Source organism: Canis lupus, chromosome 36 (assembly GCF_048164855.1).
Source record: "Canis lupus baileyi chromosome 36, mCanLup2.hap1, whole genome shotgun sequence".
Classification (NCBI taxonomy): domain Eukaryota; kingdom Metazoa; phylum Chordata; class Mammalia; order Carnivora; family Canidae; genus Canis; species Canis lupus.
Genome location: NC_132873.1, coordinates 32,101,224 through 32,126,024, shown reverse-complemented (window position 1 = coordinate 32,126,024; position 24,801 = coordinate 32,101,224). Strand labels below are relative to the sequence as shown.

At 44.7% G+C, this 24,801-nt stretch overlaps 1 long non-coding RNA gene across 1 annotated transcript; it reads left to right on the top strand.

The window, feature by feature from the left end:
- The first annotated feature begins 1,930 nt into the window (after window positions 1–1,930).
- LOC140625627 (uncharacterized) lies at window positions 1,931–24,801 on the top strand. Its single transcript, XR_012024974.1, has 3 exons — window positions 1,931–2,066; window positions 5,103–5,175; window positions 24,765–24,801. It is a non-coding gene; the product is annotated as an uncharacterized lncRNA (long non-coding RNA).

Genomic DNA, 24,801 nt, shown 5'->3' with positions numbered 1-24,801 from the left:
CATTTTCATTATATCATATAAAGGATAGATACTATCAACATGATTTATCAGTCTTGGTATTGATCTGATCATCTTGCTGAGGTAGTGTTTGTCATCTTTCTCCATAGTTAAGTGATTCTTCCTCTTCTTCTTCTTCTTATTATTATTATTATATTATCATTATTATTTTAAGTTTTTCATAATATATTTTGTAGAAGGAACTTACTATGTGTATTCCACACGTAAGAGTGGGAAGCTATGCTCATCAACTTTAGGGTGGAATGTCTGCACAAATTGTTTGAAATTCTTCTACATGGGAGATTTCTCTTCTTGTGGCTTTGTTTTTTTTAGTTTCTTTTTCAAAGATGTTATTTATTTATTTGAGAGAGAGAGGATAGAAAAACCATGAGTGAGAGGGGCAGAGGGAGAGGGAGAAGCAGGTTCCCTGCTGAAAACGGAGCCTCCTTGGGACCTGGATCATGATCTGACTTAAGGCAGAAGCTTAACTGACTGAGCCACCAAGGTGCCACTATTTCTTTCTTTCCCTCTTTCTTTTTTTTTAAATAGTATATTCACTTTTTATTGGTGTTCAATTTGACAACATACAGAATAACACTCAGTGCTCATCGCGTCAAGTGCCCCCCTCAGTGCCCGTCACCCATTCATACAGATCCCTGACCTCCTCCCCTTCCATCACCCCTAGTTATTTTCCTAGAGTTAGGAGTCTTTATGTTCTGTCTCCCTTTCTGATATTTCCCACACATTTCTTCTCCCTTCCCCTATATTCCCTTTCACTATTATTTATATTCCCCAAGTGAATGAGAACATACAATGTTTGTCCTTCTCTGATTGACTTACTTCACTCAGCATAATACCTTCCAGTTACATCCACATTGAAGCAATGGTGGGTATTTGTCGTTTCTATTGGATGAGTAAGGCCCAGCTTTTCTCTCCCTTCATCTTCTGAGTCTCCTATGATATGAATGTTATTGTTTTAATAAGTGGCTGAGTTCCCTAAATCTGCCTCTGTGGTCCATAACTTTCTTTGTTTTTAAGGCTTCCACTTGGGACTGCATCTCAGTTATACCATTTTTAACATTCGCCTGACTAAATTTTAGTTCTTTTATTTCTACAGTAAGGGATTCTCTAGTTTTCTTATGTTCTCTTTTTCCAGCCCAGCTGCTATCTTTATAATCATTGTTTTAAACTGTATTTAGACATCATATATATGTTTTGATGGACTTCCTGGCTGTGAATACTACCTCATGTTATTTTATGGAGGTGAATTTCTCGATCTCATTATATTTTCCAGAAAAGAAAGTAGGAAGAAAAAGAAAAACCAAGAAAAACAATAACAACTGCCCTCCCCCAAAAAAACCACTAGATTATTTTGGCCTCCTTGTAAAAAGATTCTAAATCCCAAAATAACAAACACAGTTAATGTTCCATGAAAGTAAAAATAAGAAATATATAAGGTACATACATAAAAAATAAAATAAGGCAATTAATAAAATAGAATCAAAGGAAATAAATGAAAATAAAGCACAAAATACAAAGGAAGCTAGACCCTACTTTCCAGGCAGCGCTGAAGCTCTGCAGCCTCTTGGGTCTGACAACCTGGTGGCAGCGAATGGTCTGTGTGGGGTCTGGGGATGGCCCATGGTGCTGATTGTCAGGTGCACATCTGCCTGGGAGATGCACCTGCGGGGTCAGGGGTGGGGTGGTCTTCAGCGCCTCTAGCCTCCAGCAGGTGGTGCAGTGGTGCTCCCTGAGATTGGAGCTGTTTGGCGTGATTTGGGAGGGGACACTGGGTCCTCTGGTTCTGGGGCTAAGCATCCCACCCCCCAGTCTGCAAGCCCTCCACAGAAGAGCCCCCAAGCGCATCTCTCAGAACCCTGCTTTCACTTTGCCCACGTCTGAAATGCTTTTGGTTTTGTTTTTTTATCTCAGACTGTTGTGCCCAAGATTGCGAATCCGAAAAACCATGGAGAAGCCCACACCGAAGCAAACACACGAGGGTTTATTTACAAGCTCGAGCTTGTGTCCAAGTATAGCTGACAGTGCGGAGCAGGGACTTCGACCCCGAGGTGAGTTTTTGCGTAGGTTTAAGGGCTTGTCTCGGGGACCTCCAGAAGGGCTAGAGCAATTCCTCAAGTTCTGTGTACATTTTGATATGGGGCATTCAAGGGCATTGAGCTCTGTTCTCATTCTAATAGGGGCTTCCTGCCCTTGGCCTGGGCTCAGTTTTGATTCTATTGTGGGGCTTTCTAGGACATTAAGCTGTAAACAGAAATGGTTCCACACTTGGAAGTGGGACGTCACACTGTCCCTATATGCTGAATACGCGGTACTGGAAACAGGAAACCCAGGAGCCTCCACCAAAACCTGTTAGAACTAAGGAGTGAGTTCAGTAAAGGCACGGGACACAAACTGACCCTACAGAGCAGAGTAGCCTTGCTCTGTCCCGACAATGAGCACTCAGGAAGGAAAGGAAGGACGTGACTCCCTTCTCAGAAGCATCAAGGAGAATAAATCATGAGACTGAAACATAGGAGCACAAGACTTGTTCACTGAGCCATACAAGGCTCTGTTCTGGGAGGCCGTCCTGGGTTCGAGGGGTGGGAGCTTCATCTTGTGAAAATGTCCGCAGTTCCTGATGCCACCCTCAGTTTCAAAGTCATTCCTATCAAAATCATGGTGGCATATCTTAGAAATAGGAAAAAAAACTATAACATCAATCTGCCCTCACAAATGACCCCGGACAGCAAATCAGTACTGGAGGAGCAGGAGAGAGTGGGACGTAGCACTTTCCTATTTCAAACGATGTCACAGACACAAAGTATAAAGCAGTGTGGTTCTCAGGCCCCTAGCTGGCTCCGTTGGTTAAGCATCTGACTCCTGACCTCACCTCCGGTACTGATCTCAGGGGTCGTGAGTTCTAGCCCTGGGCTGGGCCATGGACGGTGCGTGGAGCCTACTTAGGCAAACCAGTCCCATTGGGGGTGGTTCCGGCATAAGCTGAAGGAGCAAAACAGAGAGTCCAGAAGGAAATGTGCTCTGATACAACGGATTTTTTTAACTTAATTTAATTTAAACCCAATTAATTAACGGATAGTGTATTATACTTTCAGAGGAAGAATCAGGGATTCACCAGTTGGAGATAACAGCAGTGCTCGTGACATCATGTGACCTCCTTCATGGAGGTCCCCTGTTAACCTCCCCGCCTCCAACGACCATCAGTTTGTTTCCTATCATTAAGAGTCTGTATTTCGGGGATCCCTGGGTGGCGCAGCGGTTTGGCGCCTGCCTTTGGCCAAGGGCGCGATCCTGGAGACCTGGGATCGAATTCCACATCGGGCTCCCGGTGCATGGAGCCTGCTTCTCCCTCTGCCTATGTCTCTGCCTCTCTCTCTTTCTCTCTCTGTGAATATCATAAATAAATAAAAATTAAAAAAATAATCTGTATTTCCTGCAACTGTTTTCATCTTATTTCTTTTTCCTTCCCTTCACAGTTGTTATATGCTTTGCTTTTTAATTCCACCTATGAATGACACCACACGGTAATTCTCTTTCCTGACTGACTTATTTCATTTAACATGATCCCTCTAGTTCTATCCACGTCATTGAAAATGGCAATATTTCCTTCTCTAAGGAAATTCCTGAGTTCCATTCCTCTCTCTATGACCATCATCTATCTCCCATTCTTTTTATCCATCATCTGCCACAGGGCACCGAGGCTCCTCCCACAGTGTGGCTACTGTGGACCCGGCTGCTGTGTACATTGGGGTGCAGGTGTCCCAAGTCTCACTGCATCTGTACCTTTGGAGTGAAATCAGGCCGTTAACCTGCTGTTCTCAGGATGTTACAAATAGAGTCGCCCTGCAGAGCCTCCACACTGTTTCCAGGGTGGCTGCACCAGCCCACAATCCCGCCCACAGTGGAAGAGGGTTGAGTGGGTTTTGCGGGATGTGGTAAAACTCTGGTCCACATTTCATTTCACGTCCTGTGGGCTCCAATTCCTTGTCCTTAAGTATTTCTGTGGAAGCCAGGTGTTGGGTTCCGTTTCAGTGAGACGTTTCCAAAGCTAACAGGCCACAGCAGGAGCCTGGAAGGAGGCAGGTGTGGCCCCTGGAGCGCCACTGCCTTCTGCACAGCCTCCTGCAGCGCCTGAGCGTCCTGCAGGGGGCACCCGAGCCCAGGCCCCACCCAGCGGACATGAATGTGCAGTAGGCCTCCTCTGCCTGCACTAACAGGAGTCAGCCTGTGCTGGGGAGGCCTGAGGAGGACGTGGGGACACGTCCACGCTGATGAGCCGCAGCTTCAGGAAATTGTGGGCTCGCATCCATGCTGAAAGGAGACCCTGGGCCTCCTCAGGACCCACAGGGCGGCTTCAGGAAGATGTGGGCCCGCATCCACGCTGACAGGAGCCCCTGGGCCACCTCAGGACATAAGTTGAGGCTTCTGGAAGCTGCGGGCCGCGTTAATGGTGGCAGGAGCCCCGGCCTCCTCAGAACCCTCGGTAACACTTCGGGAGGACATTGTGTGACATCGACACAACAGGATGCTGAATCCTTAGGACCCCTGGTGTTGACTTGGGGAAATATGGGATGCGTCCATGCAGACAGAAGACCCCCGCCTTGTCAGGGACTGTGGTGAGGCCTAAGAAAAATGTGGGTGCCGCATCCACACTGACAGGAGTCTCCAGCTTCCTCAGGACCCACTGTGAAGGTTTGAGAAGATTTGGGGTCACATCTATGCTGACAGGAGCCCCCAGCATCCTCAGGTCTTATGGTGAGGCTTGAGGAACATGTTAGGCCACCTCAACACTGACAGGACCCCCGTCCTCCTCAGGACATGCACTTTGGCTTCGGGAAATATGGGGCTACGTCTATGCTGACAGGAGCCCACAGCTCCTCAGGACGTGTGGTGAGTTTTCTGGGGGACGTGTGGCCATGTTCAGGCTGACAGGAGCCCCGGGCCACCTGAGGACCTGCTGTGAGACTTCCAGACGATGTGAAGCATTGTTCACAGTGACAGGAGACCCAGCGTCCTCAGGACCCGCTGACTATGACTAAGGAACAATTGGGGCCACGTCCGCACTCACAGGAGCCCTGCTTCCTCAGGTCCCCCTGGAGGATCCTGGAGGCGTTGTTGGGGGTCACGTCCACATCAGAAGGGACTACTCAGAACCACAGGGTAAGTGAATGGGTAGAATGAATGGTAAGGTCAGGGGAGGGGAGGCAGTTGGTGGTTAGGCTTAGGTTAGATGTTAGGTGTTTGTGATTAAGCTTATGGTTACGGAATACAGGTTAGGGTGAGGGATAAGGGTAAGAGTCAGTGGTTAGGAGTTAGGATGGGGGTTAGGGATTAGGGAACAGGGTTAGGGTTAGTGACAGGATTTAGAGTTAGGTTTAGGGTTTAGGCTTTAGGGATTAGGACAGGAGGTTGGGAGGTGGGGTTAGGGTTATGGTTACAGTTAGGGTTGGGCTTAGGTTTGCATTGAGGGTTAGGGGTTAGGGTGTGAGTTACGGTTAGGGGTAAGTGTGAGGCGTTAGGGTAAAAGTTAGGGCTAGGTTTAAGGTTAGGGCGAGGATTAGGTTTAGGATAGGTGTTAGGGCTAGGGTTAGGGTTAGTGTTTAGTTAGGGATTAGGGTCAGGTCAGGGTCAGGTTACGGTTTTTTAAAAGGGTAAGAAATAGGTTTAGGGAGTGGTTTAGGAGTTAGTTTTAGGGTACAAGTTAGAGTACCATTTGGGGTATGAGATAGGATTAGTATTAGAGGGTTAGGGTTAGGGTACAGGTTAAGGTCAGGAATAGGATTTGAGTACATTAAGTTAAGGTTAGGGTTAGAGGTTAGGGTTAGATTTAAAACAGGGGTCAGGGATAAGGGTTTCGAATAGGTTTAGGAGTTAGGGTGAGGGTTGGCAGGAAGGTTCACTGAATGTGTTTTGGTCTTGGGGTTTGTGTTTGGTTGTCGATTAGTGATGGGTCTTGTTTAAGGGTTAGTTTAACATTAGGATTAAGTGTAGGGTTAGGGTTATGTCTGTGTATGGTTAGAGTTTGGGTCCTGGCATGTGCCTGCACTGGGACTCCTAGTATCTTGGGCCGTTGAGTTTTATGCACTCTATTTAGGTTTTGGGTTCAAAGATAGCCTGACTCCACCAAATTAGTGGCCTCCCAGAGACTCAAAATCCAGGCTTCTGATGGGGTCAGAATAGACATGACAGGCTTCTTCCAAGCTGACCTAAGGAGGGGATTTGTGGCTCTAAATACTCTTTATTTGGATTTTTAGTTGCCTTTCTGATTTTTTCTCTAGTGCGCACATGTTTCATCAATACTAACAATTATTATTTTAAAGTTTTACTTGAATTCCTGTTTGTAAACACAGTATGATATAGTTTCAGGTTTACCACTTAGTGATTCAACACTTGGATACAACGCCTGGTACTGGTCACAGGTGCTCTCCACTGTCCCCATCCCCTTATTCCCCATCCCCCCACCTTCCTCTGGTATTTATTAGTTTATTCTCTGTGGTTAAGAGTGGGTATCTTGGGATCCCTGGGTGGCGCAACGGTTTGGCGCCTGCCTTTGGCCCAGGGCGCGATCCTGGAGACCCGGGATCGAATCCCACATCGGGCTCCCGGTGCATGGAGCCTGCTTCTCCCTCTGCCTGTGTCTCTGCCTCTCTCTCTCTCTCTCTCTCTCTCTCTCTCTCTGTGACTATCATAAATAAATAAAAATTAAAAAAAAAAGAGTGGGTATCTTGGCTTGCTTCTCTCATCCCCCCCTGAGCCCCTTTGTCAGTTTGTTTGGTTTCTTAAAATTCACCTGTGAATGCAATTATATGGTATTTGGTATCTGTCTTTCTCTGACTGAGTTCATTTAGCATAAATCCTTTCCACTCCTTCCACATCATTGTAAATGGCTTCATTTCATCTCTTCTGATGACCGAGTGATGTCGCAGTGTGTATATTTACCACATTGTCTCTGCCCGTTCATCTGTCGATGGACGTAGGGCTCTATCCACAGTTTGGCTGTTGGTGATAACGCTGCTAGAAATACTGGGCTGCGTGTCCCCCTCGAATCTACTAAAGTACTTTTGTGTCCTCAGGGTAAATAACTAGCTCTGCAAATTTGGAATCGTAGGTTAGCTCTATTTTTAAATTTTTTTTTTAATTTTTTATGATAGTCACAGAGAGAGAGGCAGAGACACAGGCAGAGGGAGAAGCAGGCTCCATGCACCGGGAGCCCAATGTGGGATTCGATCTCAGGTCTCCAGGATCATGCCCTTGGCCAAAGACAGGCACCAAACCACTGCACCACCCAGGGATCACCTATTTTTAACTACTAGAGGACCCTCCACACTGTTTTCCACAGTGGCTACTTCTGTTCGCATGCCCACCAGGAGTGTAAGGGAGCGACCCCTTCTCCATAGCCTCACTAAAACCTGTTTTTTCTTGTGTTGTTAATATTAGCCATTATGACGGCTGTCAGGTGAACTATCATTGTGGTTTTGATTTGCATTTCCTTGATGATGGGAGATGCTTAGTGTCTTTCCTTGTGTCTGGTCACCATCTGGCAGTCTTTCAGAGAGAAAGTCCATTCATTTTTCTGCCCAGCTCCAGTTGCATAATTTGTTTTTAGGATCTTGAGATTTATATTTGCTTTATGTGTTTTGCATACTAACTCTTTAGTGGATGTGTTGTTACCAATATCTCCTTTCATTTTGTATGTTGCCTTTTAGCTTTGGTTGTTTCCTTCACTTTGCGGAAGCTTTTCAATTTGATAAAGTCCCAATAGGATTTTTGCTTTTGTTTCCCTCACCTCAGAGGCATATCTAGAAAGAACATCCAATGGCCAATGGCAAAGACTTTGCTGCCTATCTTTTCTTCTTTGTATGGTTTCAGGTCTCACAGTTAGGTCTTTCATCCATTTTGAATTTATTTTTTATATATATGGAGTAAGAAAGTGGTCCAGTTTCATTCTTCTGCATGTGGCTGCCTGGTTTTCCCAACACCATTTGTTCTTATCCTGGGGTCAGGGTTAGGGTTTGTTGAAGAGACTGTCTTTGTGCCATTGGATATTCCTTCCTGCCTTGTTGTCCATTAATGGATCATAGAGTTACAGGTTTGTATCTTGTTTCGGCTTTCCATTCTGTTCTATTAATCTAAGCATCTTCTGTTGGGAGATTCTTGATTGCAGATTCAATTTCTTTGCTGGTTATCTGTCTGTTCAAGTTTCCTATTTCTTCCTTTTTCATTTTTGCTATGTTATATATTTCCAGGAATTGATCTATTTCTTCCAGGTTCTAGGTTCCTGGCATATAATTTTTCATAATGTTCTCTTATAATCGTTTGTATTTCTCTAGTGTTGGTTGTTATTTCTCTTTTCTCATTTGTGATTTTATTTAGGTCCTTTCACATCTTTGTATTTGTTCTCATTTTTAAAGATTTTATTTATGGATTCATGCGAGACACAGAGAGGCAGAGTTATAGGCAGAGGGAAAACGAGGCTCCATTCGGGGAGCCTGATGTGGGACTTGATCCCCCAGGAACCCGGGATCATGACCTGAGCCAAAGCAGATGCTCAACCACTGAGGCACACAGGTGCCTTGCTGATTCAATTCCTTTGCTAGTTATGGGACTGTTCACACTTTCTATTTCTTCCTATTTCAGTTCTGCTCATTTGCTCATTTCTAGGGATTTGTCCATTTCTTTCAGGTCTCCCAGTTTGTTTGCGTATAATCTTTCATAGTATTCCCTTATAATTGTCTTATTTTTCTGGTGTTGATTTGATCTCTCTTCTCTCATTGGTGATTTTATTTATTTAGGTCTTTTCTCTTTTCTCGTTGATAAGGCTGGCTAGAGCTTGATCCATTTTATTAATTATTTTAAAGAACCAGCTCTCAGTTTTGTTTTTCCATTCTACTGTTTTGTTGTTCCTATATTGTTATTTCTGCTCTCATTTTTATTTTTTCCCTTCTTCTGTAGGCTTTAGGCTATGTTTGCTATTTCTTTTTCAGCTCCTTCAGGTGTAGGGTTACGATGTGTGTTGGAGACTTCTTGTTTCTTGAGGTAGGCCTGTATTGCTACGTACTTCCCTCTTAGGACTGCCTTTGTTACATCCCAGAGGTTTGTAGAAACATGTTTCATTTTCGTTTGTTTTATATTTCCTCTTTAATTTCCTGGTTGCTCCATTCATTCTCTAGTAGGATGATCATAAACTCAACATATTTTTGGTCTGTCCAAATTTTTTCTTACTGTCGACTTCAAGTTTCATAGCGTTGTGGTCCAAAAACGTACAGGGTGTGATATCAACCTTCTTGTAACTGTTGTACCTGTTGAGAGCTGTTTTCTGGGCCTTGATATTATCTGTTCTGGAGAATGTCCCATGTGCAGTTGAAAGGAATGTGTATTCTGCTTTCGGATCGAATATTCTGACTATATCTGTTGAGTTTCTGTGGTCCAGTGTGTCAAGGCTATTGTTCACTTGTTGATTCTGCTAGACGATCGGTCCATTGCCATAAGTGGGTGTTGAAATCCCCTGTCAGTGTATTATTACCAGTGATTTCCTGTATGTTTGTTGTTAATTGGTTTCTATATTTATGTACTCCCATGTTGGCAGCATAAATATTTAGTTGTTTGATCTTGATAGAGTGTCTTTTTTTTTAATTTTTATTTGTTTATGATAGTCACAGAGAGAGAGAGAGGCAGAGACACAGGCAGAGGGAGAAGCAGGCTCCATGCACCGGGAGCCCGACGTGCGATTCGATCCCGGGTCTCCAGGATCGCGCCCTGGGCCAAAGGCAGGCGCCAAACCGCTGCGCCACCCAGGGATCCCCGATAGAGTGTCTTTTTAATTATGAAATAATGTTCTTCTTCATCTCTTCTTACAGTGTTTTTCTTCCTTTTTGAGATTTAAATATTTTATTTATTTTTTCATGAGAGATACACAGAGAAGCAGAGGCAGAAACATAGGCATAGCGAGAGGCATGCTCCCCTAAGGGAGTCCGATGTGGGACTCGATCCTGGGATCCCAGGATCACACCCTGAGCTGAAGGCAGATGCTCAACCACTGATCCACCAGGTGTCCCCCAGGGTTTGGTTTCAAATCTCGTTTGTCTGATATAAGTATGGGTCCTCCAGCTTTCGTTTGATATCCATTAGCGTGGTAGATGATTTTCCCTTCGCTGACTATCAATCTGCTGGTGTGTATAGGTCTAAGGTGAGCATCTTGTAGGCAGCATACAGATGGATCTTGTTTTTTTTTTTTAATTTATTTATGATAGTCACAGAGAGAGAGAGAGAGGCAGAGACACAGGCAGAGGGAGAAGCAGGCTCCATGCACCGGGAGCCCGACGTGCGATTCGATCCCGGGTCTCCAGGATCGCGCCCTGGGCCAAAGGCAGGCGCCAAACCGCTGCGCCACCCAGGGATCCCGGATCTTGTTTTTTTAATAATGATTTTATTTATGAGAGAGAGAGAGAGAGAGGCCAAAAATTAGGGAGAGAGAGAAGCAGACTCCCCACCAGGAGCCCCATATGGGACTCGATCCCAGACTCCAGGATCACACCCTGAGTCAAAGGCAGATGCTCAACCCGTTGAGCCACCCAGGCATCCCAGATCCTGTGTTTTAAGCCACTCTGATACCCTATATCTTTTGATTGGAGCATTTAGTCTATCTGCACTCAGAGTGATTATTCAAAGATATGAACTTTGTGCTTTTGTGTTACCAGAAGAGTTGGTGTTTCTGGTGACGTACTCTGGGCCTTTCTAGAGTTGTTGCTTTTGGTCTCTTTTTCTCCCCCACTAGAAGAGTCCCTCTTAAAATTCCTTACTGGACTGGTTAAGTGGTCATGAACTCCTTTATGTTTTGCCTGTCTGGGAAAATCATTATCTCTCCTCTCCTCCTGAATGACACCCTTGCTGAAGCAAGAATTCATACAAATTGGACTCCAATAAAAGAAATTTAAAAACATAAAATAAATTTTTGGTCTTATGATTGAGGAAAATGGCATCTAGGAGGTAAACCAGAAGCTGAAGGAGCGGAAGACAGATTTCACCGTCCCTAGCCTTCACAGGGACATGATGTCTTTCCAAGGAGGGGCCTCCCCTCCGTAGGATGCTTCCTGCCCCTCTGTGCTCCTTGTTGGAACCCAGCAGGCACATCTCTGTGCCTCCAGCACCTCTGCAGTCATGGTTTATTGTGTCTTTCATGTATCCTATTGGGGACCACAGCGTCGTGTATGTAACCATCCGGCTGCTGTTAGACAACATTGGGGGGATTCCGACTTCTGTTGGTTTTGAGGTGTGTGTGTGTCTATCACATGTCACTATCACGTGCAGCTATTGGATCCTCTGGCTGGGTCACCCAAATGCCGAAATGGTTGGCACAACATCATTTCTGGTGCTGGCGCTGGGCGGCTAGCTAGGCTCTCATGGCAGACCAACGGCTCGCGCATGCAGTGATTTTCCACTGGAGGGTAGGCTGAGCTGGAAGGTCCGGCTTGGCCATATTCCCATGTGTGGAAGTGGGTCCTGCCATGCGCTGGCTGCTTATCTTCTCCCTGATGCCTCTCCAGCAGGGAGCTAGACCTCGGGGCCATCCTGGCGGGAGCTCCTGAGGAGCCAGCTGCCCATGGCAGGGAGCCCTGGGACTGCCTGTGTTTGGGAGTCTGGGTGGGGACGGGGCTAGTGTTCTTCGGTCCCCTGTGCTGTCTGGCTTTCAGGCTGAGCCCCATGCTCACCCAGCCCCTATTCACTAAGGCAAGGAGGGTGCCCTCCACATGCTGGTGTGAGAGATCTAGCACCACAAGGTGTGCACGCCGAGTACACCTTGTGAGGGTGGCCCACGTGCGTGAGCTGCAGTGTGGGACCCAGTAAATTTAACAAAAATCCCTTACCCCTGGAGAAGCAGAGCAGGACTGATTCCATTTTGTGCTCCACCTGCCATCTCCCCTATGACCCCACGTGACCTGCTTATGGCTTAAGGTGCTGCCCCACCCGACTGAAGCCGCTGGGCACACCCTAATCTGAAATCGGGCCATCACAATGTAACCCTGCATTGTGCCACACAAAGCTGCGCGCCAATTCTGACCAAAGTAATAGGCCAGTTCAAGTCCATACTAAAAGGTAAAGTGTAATTCAATCAGCCACCTGCATGTGGACAAACATGACTACGCATCTTTCAGCATTCCCATGTGCCACTGGCTCCTATAAAGCTGCTACACCTCTTAGTCTCGGGGTCCAAATCCCTACTCCTCTGTGTCTGGTGCACTTGGACCCAAGCTCCAGCTTGTAAAGAAACCCTCGGGAGTTTGCATTGGTGTGGGCTCCTTGGTTGTTTCTCGGATTAGCAATCTTGGGCACAACACAAGGGCCTGTTGTCCTGACATCCCTTCCAGGGCCACGCTACCACCCCGCAGGCCCTCTGTGCCCCAGGCACACAGGCACGGGGATACGGGGAGGGGAGGAAGTGCCCCGGAACCCAGCCAGCCCTGGCCCCCTGGACAGAGAGAGCACAGACCACCCAGGTCTCTTCCACAGACACTGGTGCCCTGAGGCTCCCTGGCTGTCACTCTGTCTCAGCCCCTCCTGGCCTGCTGGGCACAGGCTGAGTCCCAGTAAAGTCTATGGTGCCTGACCCTGGCGTCTGGCAGCCCCTGGAAGGCATGTGAGGATGTCAGCTGGGTGTGACTGGCAGCGCCACTGTAGGGGCTGTTTGGGGCATGGATGTAGCCCCTCCTCCTCTCTTGGGGTCTCTCCACGCCCTCTGCTCAGAGTTCTGGGATACACATAAATGGGTTGGCTGTGCATTTTCGCACCACAACACTTTATTGACTTTCTACAGCAAACGGGCTCAGAGCCGAGGGTGCATGCCTTCCCCTAGGGACGGAGAGCTTTCTGTCCTTTAGGGGAGGGCAAGAATGACACGGGTTGGGGGGGCATGTGCTGGAGTCCCCCACCTGGGAGCATGTGTGGAATCCGGGTGGGGGCGTGTGTCCTGAGGTTTCAGCCTGACAGACGGTTCTGAGGACAGCAGAGCTGACCTGGACCTGCAGCTCATGGGCTCCTGTGCTGGGTCCCCACAGGGAGCTGGACCCCGGCCTCGGGCTCCCAGGTACCCCAGCACCTGGAGCAGCCTGCCTCCTGGTGTGAGTATGGGTGGGGCCCACCAGCCTACCCCTGCTCTCCCCACACTGGGGTGTCCCAGGATCCAAAGGGCGCCCTAGGTCAGCGACCTGGATCAGTGGGGTACGCCCAGGGCCCAAGAGGCCACATCAAGCTGTGAGACGGCTTGCTCAGCCCGGGGCCAGAATCCAGGGCTGGCCAGGGCCATGGGGGGCTGGATCCCATTAGTCTTTGTGTTAGGCCTGGGGGAGGGCTCAAATCAACTCAGCCCCCACAGAGCCCAGGGCCAGGTCATCCCAGGTTCCTATGGGTTAGGGGCTGGTGTCCTGTGCAGGGTGTGCCGCCCTCCAGGAGGGACAGTGGGCGGAGACAGGACACGGTGGATCCTCTGCACCACTCACGTGCACCCACCCTGTTGGGGGCTCCCTGTCTTTACAGCTCCCTGCAACCCCTGGGTACTCTATGGGACACCTGGGCTTCTGATGGGATCAGGGTATACAGAGAAACTCGGGGAGGCTGAGCATGTCCCACAGGGGGCATCTGCACCAGGTCGTTGCTAGGGATAAATGGTGTGGGGGTGGATCCTGTGGGAGCAGGGGTATGATTGTGGTGGAGTGTGGGGGATGGTGGAGGGGGAATGGTGTTGGGGTATAGTGTGGGTAGGGATTGTGTGGGGCTGTGTGGGTGTGAGGGGGATCATTTAGGTGGGATGCCTTTGGGGATGATGATGTAGGGGGATGGAGTGGGAGTGGGGAATGAGGGGGATGTCGTGGGGGGCCTGCGCACACAGGGTATCTCCTTCCCCTAAGATGCACAAGGAGACATCTACAGTTAAAGGCGACCCCAGTCTGGGGTTTGTTGTGACACCTGCCCCTGGGGTGCGGTGTGGTCAGTGCAGGGCCGTGGCTGGACCGGGGGCATTATCTGGGGGTCATTATAATATGCATGCTTTCAAATTGCAAATTGTCTCAAATGAAATGCATAGAATTTAGAAATATATAAAGCACCGAGAGTGGGTGTCACTCTGACCCATCCAACCCTCATGGGATCGATGTGTATCCTGCTCCAGCCGCGGCCATGCCACCTGGCCCCCAGGTCCGGTTCCTGCCCCCCACATCTCCCACCCTATCCCTTGCTTCTCATGGGGCTGTCCCTCTCCCCTTTGGTGTTCAGCTCCCATGGCAACCCCTGGAGGCCCCATCCTAGTGGCTTCGTCATCCCTGAGGCCCAGAGGGGTGGGCACGGTGGTCATCCCAATCACCCTACCATGGAGTGGTGTGTTGTTGGCTGCTGTTGCTCCCCCTGGTGTCAGAGGCCCCGTTTTCCCTACACAGAAGCCCCCGGGTCCCCAAAGCCCCCTGGCCCAGCAGCCTCACCCGACCCCTAGCAGTCCTAATATATGATGTGGCTGCCGAACGTCCTGTTGACGTCCAGGTCTACCTGCGTGATGTCCCTGGAGGAGACCAGGGCCTCCTCCTTCATTTCCTGTGGGAAAACCAGGGAGGAGGAGCAGGCGTCAGGGACAGACCCCGACCTGTCACGAGCTGCCGTGCTGGGCAGGGAGCCCTGTGGTCACCATGGGAGTGTGTCTTGCCAAAACCTCCTTCCTTCCTCTGGGATGCCAGGGATGGGGGGAGTCCCCCCCCCGTGCCCGTGGGTCCTTTGTGAGGGCCTGTGCCCAGTTGTTGTGGGCGGGGAGGTGACGGAGCGTCAACCTGGTTGGGAGGGGATAGGGGTTCAGCCAAGGTGGGAGGGGACATGGGGGTATTGTGCCCAAGATTGCGTATCCGAGAAACCACTAAGGAGCTGACACCGATGCAAACCGACAAGGGTTGAATTCCAAACTCGAGTTTGCGTCCCAGTACACCCAACACAGTGGAGCAGAGACTAGGACCGGGAGTTGGGTTTTAGCTTAGTTTAAAGGGCTGGTCTCAGGGACCACCAGAAGGGCTGGAGCAATTCCTCAAGTTCTGCTTACATTTTGATATGGGGCTTTCAAGGGCATTGAGCTCTGCTCTCATTCTAATAGGGGCTTCCTGCCCTTGGCCTGGGCTCTGTTTTGATTCTATTGTGGGGCTTTCTAAGACATTAAGCTGTCAACTTTTGTTTTTTTCCTGTAACTGAAGTAATGTAAATTTCATCTCTTCTTCACAGGGGCCTGGGATGGCTGGGCGTGTGCTAATGCTGAATTTAAATTGGAATGGCCTTAATTTTCTCAGCCTCCATGTATCCTGTCCCATCCTATCTAGTTCCTTCCCCCTTCCAAAGAGCTCCTAAGAGAGCAATTGCAAATGACCTCAGCGTGGCATCCTGTGTTGGGGGACAGGCCCAGTGATTGTGATCAGGAAGACCTGGTGTGTGGGTGTCCCAGCTGTGCAGCAGGATTCGATGCTGCTGACTCTTCTTCCTAAGGCTATCTTGACAACTGACTTTGTACATAGAAAAACTCTCCTTTGTCTTTAAAAGATGAGGAGCGGGTCAAAGTGTTTTTTCTCTGCCCATCTGATTGCTCAGATTCCAATGTGAGACGTATTTCCTGTTAATAAGGATAATTTACTATCCGTAGTACTATGGTTAAAATATTCTGACACAAGTAGATCAGAGGGATGAGGGTTTCTCACCTTTTTCTTCACAGTTCAGTCACTCATTAGAAAATGCATCTTTATGGATTTAGAAAGTACTGAGAGACATTATTGCCAATGGTCCTATTATTATGTGAAGGATTCTTCCCTGAGATTCTTCCCCTGTTTCAACTGACACTGAAACACTTTGAACTCTTTGGAAGACAAATGTCAAGGAGATAAATGTTATGCGCTGCTAATTTTAAATGCACTTGCAATATGGTGTCTATTGTACTAGATGTATTCTTATCTGACTTTTGCTATTTATTATCCTTTACTGCTTTTCAGGTTGAGGAGGCATTATACGTATTCATAAGTGTTTTTCTTTCCTTCTGATCTAAAATTCTTACTATGTTTCCATCAAAGGAACTCTTTAAGAATAAGGCAAAGTTAATTCAACTATTCTTAAAATGTCTTCACACTTGGAGCCTGATTCATTTAAGTCAATTTTCAAAATAAATCTTATTTATTAGGAAAAAAACAAAGATTTATAGGGAAATTGAGAAGATACTACAGTGCATTCACATGCACTTGCACTCAATTTCTCCAATTATTGATATCTTATATTAGTGCGGTACAAATATTAGCTAATGTATCAATATTAAAATAGTCACAATAACTAAAGACCATACTTTATTCAGATTTCCTTAGTTTTTGCTAAGTTACCATCCCTCATATCACATTCCATTTGTCCTCATGTTTTCTTAGGCTCCTCTGGATTGTGACAGTCTTTCAGCCTTTCCTAGTTGTTGTTGAACTGGAACACTTTGAGAAGTAGAGTATTTTGTAAAATTTCCCTCAGTTGGGACATGTCTCATTTATCTCATGATTGAACAGTTTTTGTAGATTATATACAGAGATATACTGCCATTTTCATTATATCATATAAAGGATAGATACTATCAACATGATTTGTCAGTCTTGGTATCAATCTGATGATCTTGCTGAGGTAGTGTTTGTCACCTTTCTCCGCAGTAAACTGATCCTTTATTATTATTATTAATTATTATTATTATATTATCAATATTATTTTAAGTTTTTCACATTATATTTTGTAGAAGGAAGTTACTATGTGTATTCCACACATAAGAGTGGGAAGCTATGCTCATGAACTTGACAGTGGAATGTCTGCAAAAATTGTTTGAAATATTTCTACATGGGAGATTTCTCTTCCTTGTGGGTTTGTTTCTTTTTCAAATGTATTTTTTATTTATTTGAGAGAGAGTGGAGAGAAAAAGCATGAGCGAGAGGGGCAGAGGGAGAGGGAGAAACAGGTTTCCTGCTGAACAGATAGCCTGCCTTGGGACCTGGATCATGATCTGAGCCTAAGGCAGAAACTTAACTAACTGAGCCACACAGGTGCCACTCTACTTTCCTTCCTTCCTTCCTTCCTTCCTTCCTTCCTTCCTTCCTTCCTTCCTTCTTTCCTTTCCCTTCCTTTCCCTTTCTTTCTTTCTTTCTTTCTTTCTTTCTTTCTTTCTTTGTTTTCTTTCTTCTTCTTTTAATAATAATTTTATTTTTTATTGGTGTTCATGTCGCCAACATACAGAATAACACCCAGTGCTCATCCCGTCAAGAACCCCCCTCAGTGCCCGTCACCCATTCACCCGCACTCCCTGCCCTCCTCCCCTCCCAGCATCCCTAGTTACTTTCTCAGAGTTAGGATTCTTTATGTTCTGTCTCCATTTCTGATATTTCCCACACATTTCGTCTCCATTCCCTTATATTCCTTTTCACTATTATTTATATTAACTCATTGAATGACAACATACCTTTGTCCTTCTCTGATTGACTTACTTCACTCAGCATAATACCCTCCAGTTCCATCCACATTGAAGCAAATGGTGGGTATTTGTCGTTTCTAATGGCTGAGGAATATTCCATTGTATACATAAACCACATCTTCTTTATCCATTCATCTTTCGATGGACACCATGGCTCCGTCCACAGTGTCGCTATTGTGGACATTGCTGCTATACACATCAGGGTGCAGGTGTCCCAGCGTTTTATTGCATCTGAATCTTTGAGGTAAATCCCCAACAGTGCAATTGCTGGGTCGTAGGGCAGGTCTATTTTTAACTCTTTGAGGAACCTCCACACAGTTTTCCATAGTGGCTGCACCAGTTCACATTCCCACCAACAGTGTAAGAGTCTTCCCTTTTCTGCGCATCCTCTCCAACATTTGTTGTTTCTTGCCTTGTTAATTATCCCCATTCAGTGGTGTGAGGTGGTTCTCATTGTGGTTTTGATTTGTATTTCCCTGATGGCAAGTAATGCAGAGCATTTTTCCATGTTCATGTTGGCCATGTCAATGTCTTCCTCTGTGAGATTTCTCTTCATATCTTTGCCCATTTCATGATTGCATTGTTTGTCTCTTGGTGTTGATTTTAAGATGTTCTTTATAGATCTTTGAAACTAGCCCTTTATCTGATACGTCATTTGCAAATATCTTCTCCCATTCTGTAGGTTGTCTTTTAGTTTGGTTGACTGTATCCTTTGCTGTGCAAAAGCTTCTTATCTTGATGAAATCACAATAGTTCATTTTTGCTTTTGTTTCTTTTGCCTCCGTGGATGTATCTTGCAAGAAGTTACTGTGGCCAAGTTCAAAAAGGATGTTGCCTCTGATCTCCTCTAGGATTTTGATGGACTCTTGTCTAACATTTAGATGTTTCATCCATTTTGAGTTTATCTTTGTTTATGGTGAAAGAGAGTAGTCTAGTTTCATTCTTCTGCATGTGGATGTCCATTATCCCTGCACCATGTATTGAAGAGACTGTCTTTCTTCCAATGGATAGTCTTTACCCCTTTATCGAATATTAGTTGACCATAAAGTTCAGGGTCCAATCCTGGGGTCTCTTTTCTGTTCCACTCATCTATTTGTCTGTTTTTGTGCTAGTACCACACTGTCTTGAACCACAGCTTTGTAGTACACCCTGAAATCTGGCATTGTGATGTCCCTAGATATGGTTGTCTTTTTTAAAATTCCCCTGGCTATTCAGGGTCTTTTCTGATTCCACACAAGTCTTTTTTTATGATAGTCACACACACACACACACAGAGAGAGAGAGAGAGAGAGGCAGGGACACAAGCAAAGCAAGAAGCAGGCTCCATGTACCGGGAGCCTGAAATGGGATTCGAACCCAGGTCTCCAGGATCGTGCCTTGGGCCAAAGGCAGGCGCCAAACTGATGCACCACCCAGGGATCCCGATTCCACACAAATCTTAAAATAATTTGTTCTAAATCTCTGAAGAAAGTCCATGGTATTTTGATAGGGTTTGCATTAAACCTGTACATTGCCTTGGTAACATTGACATTTTCACAATGTTAATTCTGCCATTCCATGAGCATGGAATATTTTTCCATTTCTTTGTGTCTTCCTCAATTTCTTTCAGAAGTGTTCTATAGTTTTTAGGGTATAGATCATTTACCTCCTTAGTTAGGGTTATTCCTAGGTATCTTATGCTTTTGGGTGCAATTGTAAATGAGATTGACTCCTTAATTTCTCTTTCTTCAGTCTCATTGTTAGTGTATAAAAGTGCCATTGATTTCTGGCAATTGATTTTGTAGCCTGCAACGCTACCAAATTCTGTATGAGTTGTAGCAATCTTGGGGTGGAGGCTTTTGGGTTTTCTAGGTACGGTATCATGTCATCGGTGAAGAGGGAGAGTTTGACTTCTTCTTTGCCAATTTGAATGCCCTGAATGTCTTTTTGTTGTCTGATTGTTGAGGCTAGGAATTCCAGTACTATGTTGAATAGCAGTGGTGAGAGTGGACATCCCTGTCTTGTTCCTCATCTTAGGGGAAAGGCTTCCAGTGCTTCCCCATTGAGCATGATATTTGCTGTGGGCTTTTCATAGATGGCTTGTAAGATGTCGAGGAATGTTCCCTCCATCCCTACACTCTGAAGTGTTTTGATCAGGAATGGATGCTCTATTTTGTCAAATACTTTCTCTGCATCTAATGGGAGGATCATATGGTTCTTGGTTTTTCTCTTGCCGATATGATGAATCACATTGATTGTTTTATGAGTGTTGAACCAGCCTTGTGTCCTGGGGATAAGTCCTACTTGGTCATGGTGAGTAATTCTCTTAATGTAGTGTTGGATCCTATTGGCTAGGATCTTGTTGAGAATTTTTGCATCCATATTCATCAGCGATATTGGTCTGTAATTCTCCTTTTTTGGCAGGGTCTTTGTCTGGTTTTGGAATGAAGGTGATGCTGGCTTCATGGAACGAATTTGGTAGTACTCCATCTTTCTATCTTTCCAAACAGCTTTAGTAGAATAGGTATGAATTCTTCTTTAAACGTTTCATAGAATTCCCCTGGGAAGCCATTTGGCCCTGGACTCTTGTGTCTTGGGAGGTTTTGGATGACTGCTTCAATTTCCTCCCTGTTTATTGGCCTCTTTTTTTTTTCTCTTTCTTTCTGTTCTATTTTTTGGTAGTTTCTGGCTTTCCAGGAATGTGTCCTTTTCTTCTAGAATGCCTAATTTATTGGTGTATACCCAATAATATAATAATAATTATAACCAATAATATAATAATATTATAGCCAATAGTATGTTTTAAAAATCGTTTTATTTCCTTGGTGTTGCTAGTGACCACTCCTTTCTGATTCATGATTTTATTAATTTGAATATTCTCTCTCTTCTTTTTAATAAGGTTGGCTAACGGTTTATCTATCTTATTAATTCGTTCAAAGACCCAACTCCTCGTTCCGTTGATCTGTTCCACAGTTCTTCTGGTCTTGATTTCCTTGTGTTCTGCTCGAATGTTAATTAACTCTATTCTTCTGTTGGGTGTAGGATCTATCTGCTGTATTTTCTCTAGCTCCTTTATGTGTAACGTTAGCTTTTGTATTTGAGTAGTATCCCGTTTTTGAATGGATGCTTGTATTGTGATGTATTTCCACCTTAAGGCTGCTTTTGCTGATCCCAAAGATTTTGAATGCTTGTATGTTCATTCTCATAGGTTTCCATGAATCTTTTTAATTCTTCCTTAATTTCCTGGTTGACCCTTTCGTCTTTTAGCAGGATGATCCTTCACCTCGACGTGTTTGAGGTCCTTCCAAACTTCTTGTTGTGATTTAGTTCTAATTTCAAGGCATTATGGACTCAGAATATGCAGGGGATGATCCCAATCCTTTGTTATCAGTTCAGACCCTATTTGTGACCCAGTATATGGTTTATTCTGGAGAAAGTTCCATGTGCACCTGAGAAGAATGTGTATTCAGTTGAGTTTGGATGTAAAGTTCTGTATATATCTGTGAAATCCATCTGGTCCATTGTATCATTTAAAGCTCTCGTTTCTTTGGAGATGTTGTGCTTAGAAGACCTATCAAGGGTAGAAATAGCTAGATTGAAGTCACCAAGTATAAGATAATTATTATCTAAGTATTTCTTCACTTTGGTTATTAATTGGTTTAAATATTTGGCAGCTCCCGCATTCGGGGCCTATATTGAGGATTGTTAAGTCCTCTTGTGGAATAGATCCCTTAAGTATGACTTAGTGTCCCTCTTCAACTCTCACTACACTCTTTGGGTTAAATTTTAGTTTATCTGATATAAGGATGGCTACCCCTGTTTTCTTTTGAGCACCATTTAAATGGTAAATGGTTCTCCAACATTTTATTTTCAGATTGTAGGTGTCCTTCTGTCTAAAATGAGTCTCTTGTAGACAGCAAATAGGTGGGTCCTGCTTTCTTATCCAGTCTGAAACCGTGCGCCTTTTGATGGGGTCATTAAGCCTGTTCACGTTCAGAGTTACTATCGAAACAACTGACTTTGTACATAGAGAAGCTCTCCTTTGTCTTTAAAAGATGAAGAGCGAGTCAAAGCAATTTTTCTCTGCCCATCTGATTGCTCAGATTCCAATCTGAGACATATTTCCTGTTAATAAGGATAATTTACTATCCGTGATATTATATGGTGAAAATATTCTGACACAAGTAATTCAGAGGGATGAGGGTTTCTCATCTCTTTCTTCACAGCTCAGTCACTCATCAGGAAATGCATCTTTATGGATTTGGAATGAACTGAGAGACATTATTAACAATGGTCCTATTATTATGTGAAGGATTCTTCCATGAGATTCTTCCCCTGTTTCAACTGACACTGAAACACTGTGAACTCTTTGGAAGACAAATGTCAAGGAAATAAATGTTATGCGCTGCTAATTTTAAATGCACTTGCAATATGGTGTCTATTATAATAGAAGTATTTTTATCTGATTTTGCTATTATCCGTTCCTGCTTTTCAGGTTGAGGAGACATTATACGTGTTCATAAGTGTTTTTCTTTCCTTCTGATCTAAAATTCTTACTTTGTTTCCATCAAAGGAACTCTTTAAGAATAAGGCAAAAGTTAATTCAACTATTCTAAAAATGTCTTCACATTTGGAGCCTCATTCATTTAAGTCAATTTTCAAAATAAATCTTATTTATTAGGAAAAAACAAAGATTTATAGGGAAATTGAGAAGATAGTACAGAGCATTCGCATGCACTTGCACTCAATTTCTCCAATTGTTGATATCTTATATTAGTATGGTACAAATATTAGCTAATGAATCAATATTAAAAAATTCGCTTTAAACAAAGACCAAAAACAAAAAACAAAAAACAAAAACAAAAACGAAAACTAAGACCATACTTTATACAGATTTCCTTAGTTTTTGCTAAGTTTCCATCCCTCATATCACATTCCATTTGTCCTCATGTTTCCTTAGGCTCCTCTGGATTGTGACAGTCTTTCAGCCTTTCCTTTGTTGTTGAACTGGAACATTTTGAGAAGTAGAGTATTTTGTAAAATTTCCCTCAGCTGGGACATGTCTGTTGTTGATCTCATGACTGAACTGTTGTTGTGGATTATGTACAGAGATATACTGCCATTTTCATTATATCATATAAAGGATAGATACTATCAACATGATTTATCAGTCTTGGTATCGATCTGATCATCTTGCTGAGGTAGTGTTTGTCAGCTTTCTCCATAGTAAACTGATTATTATGATTATTAATTATTATTATTATTATTATATTTTCAATATTTTAAGTTTTTCATATTATATTTTGTAGTAGGAAGTTACTATGTGTATTCCACACTTAAGAGTGGGAAGCTATGCTCATGAACTTGAGGCTGGAATGTCTTCACAAATTGTTTGAAATTCTTCTAAACGGGCGATTTCTCTTCCTTGTGGGTTTGTGTGTTTGTTTCTTTTTCAAAGATGTTTTCTATTTATTTGAGAGAGAGAGGAGAGATAAAGCATGAACGAGAGGGGCAGAGGGAGAGGGAGAAGCAGGTTCCCTGCTGAACAGGGAGCCTTCCTTGGGACCTGGATCATGATCTGAGCCTAAGGGAAAAGCTTAACTGACAGAGCCACACAGGTGCCACTCTTTCTTTCTTTCTTTCTTTCTTCTTTCTTTCTTTCTTCCTTTATTTTTAATAATAATTTTATATTTTATTGGTGTCAATTTGCCAACATACAGAATAACACCCACTGCTCATCCTGTCAAGTGCCCCCCTCAGTGCCCATAACCCATTCACCCCCACCGCCCGCCATCCTCCCCTTCCATCACCCCTAGTTCATTTCCCTGAGTTAGGAGTCTTTATGTTCTGTCTCCCTTTCTGATATTTCCCACTCATTTCTTCTCCATTCCCTTATATTCCCTTTCACTATTATCTATATTCGCCAAATGAATGAAAACATACAATGTTTGTCCTCCGATTGACTTACTTCACTCAGCATAATACCTTCCAGTTCCATCCACCTTGAAGTACATGGTGGGAATTTGTCGTTTCTAATGTCTAAGCAAGTCCACCTTTTCTCTCTCTTCATCTTCTGAGTCTCCTATGGTATGAATGTTATTGTTTTAATAAGTGGCTGACTTCCCTACGTCTGTCTCTGTGGTCCATAACCTGTCTTGTTTTTAAGGTTTCCACTTGGGATTGCATCTCAGTTATAGCATTTTTAACATTGGCCTGACTAGATTTTCATTCTTTTATTTCTACAGTAAACGTTTCTCTAGTTTTCTTCTGTGCTCTTTATCCAGCCCAGCTGCTATCTTTATAATCATTGTTTTAAACTGTAGTTAGACATCATATATGTGTATTGACGATCTTCCTGGCTGTGATTAGAACCTCATGTTATTTTATGGAGGTGAATTTCTCCATCTCATTATTTTTTCCAGAAAAGAAAGAAGGAAGAAAATGAAATTCAAGAAAAACAATAACTGCCCTCCCCCCCCCCAAAAAAAACAACAGATTATTTTGGCCTGTTTGTTAAAAGATTCTAACTCCCAAAATAGAAACAATTAAAGTGATCCCTGGTGGCGCAGCGGTTTAGTGCCTGTCTTTGGCCCAGGGCACGATCCTGTAGACTCTGGATTAAATCCCACATCGGGCTCCCAGTGCCTGGAGCCTGCTTCTTCCTCTGCCTGTCTCTCTACCTCTCTCTCTCTTTCTGTTTGTGATTATCATAAATAAATTGAAAAAATTAAAAAAAGAAACAAATAAAATACTATGAAAGTAAAAATAAGAAATTTATAAGGTACATACATAAAAATTAAAGTAAGGCAATTAATATAAAAGAATCAAAGAAAATAAATGAAAATAAAGCACAAAGTACAAAGGAAGCTATACCATACTTTCCAGGCAGAGCTGAAGCTCTGCAGCCTCTGTGGTCTGACAACTTGGTGGAAGCGAGTGGTCTGTGTGGGGTCTGGGGATGGGATGTGGTGCAAATTGTCAGGTGCACATCAGCCTGGGATATGCACCTGCGGGGATCAGAGACGGGGTGGGCGTCAGCATCTCTGGGCTACAGCGGGCGGCGCTGTGCTGCTCCCTGAGACTCGGCGCTGATGGGGGGATGCGGGTGGGGACACTGGGTCCTCTGGCTCTGGGGCTGAGGATTCCGCCCCCCAGTCTGCAGGCTGCAGGAACCAAAGGATCCGCCAAGCCCCCGGGTCTCTGCCGCTTCTCTCAGAACCCTGCTTTCACTCTGCCCGTGTCCGAGTTTCTTTGGTTTTGTTTTTTACCTCAGACTGTTGTGCCCAAGATTGTGAATATGAGAAACCACC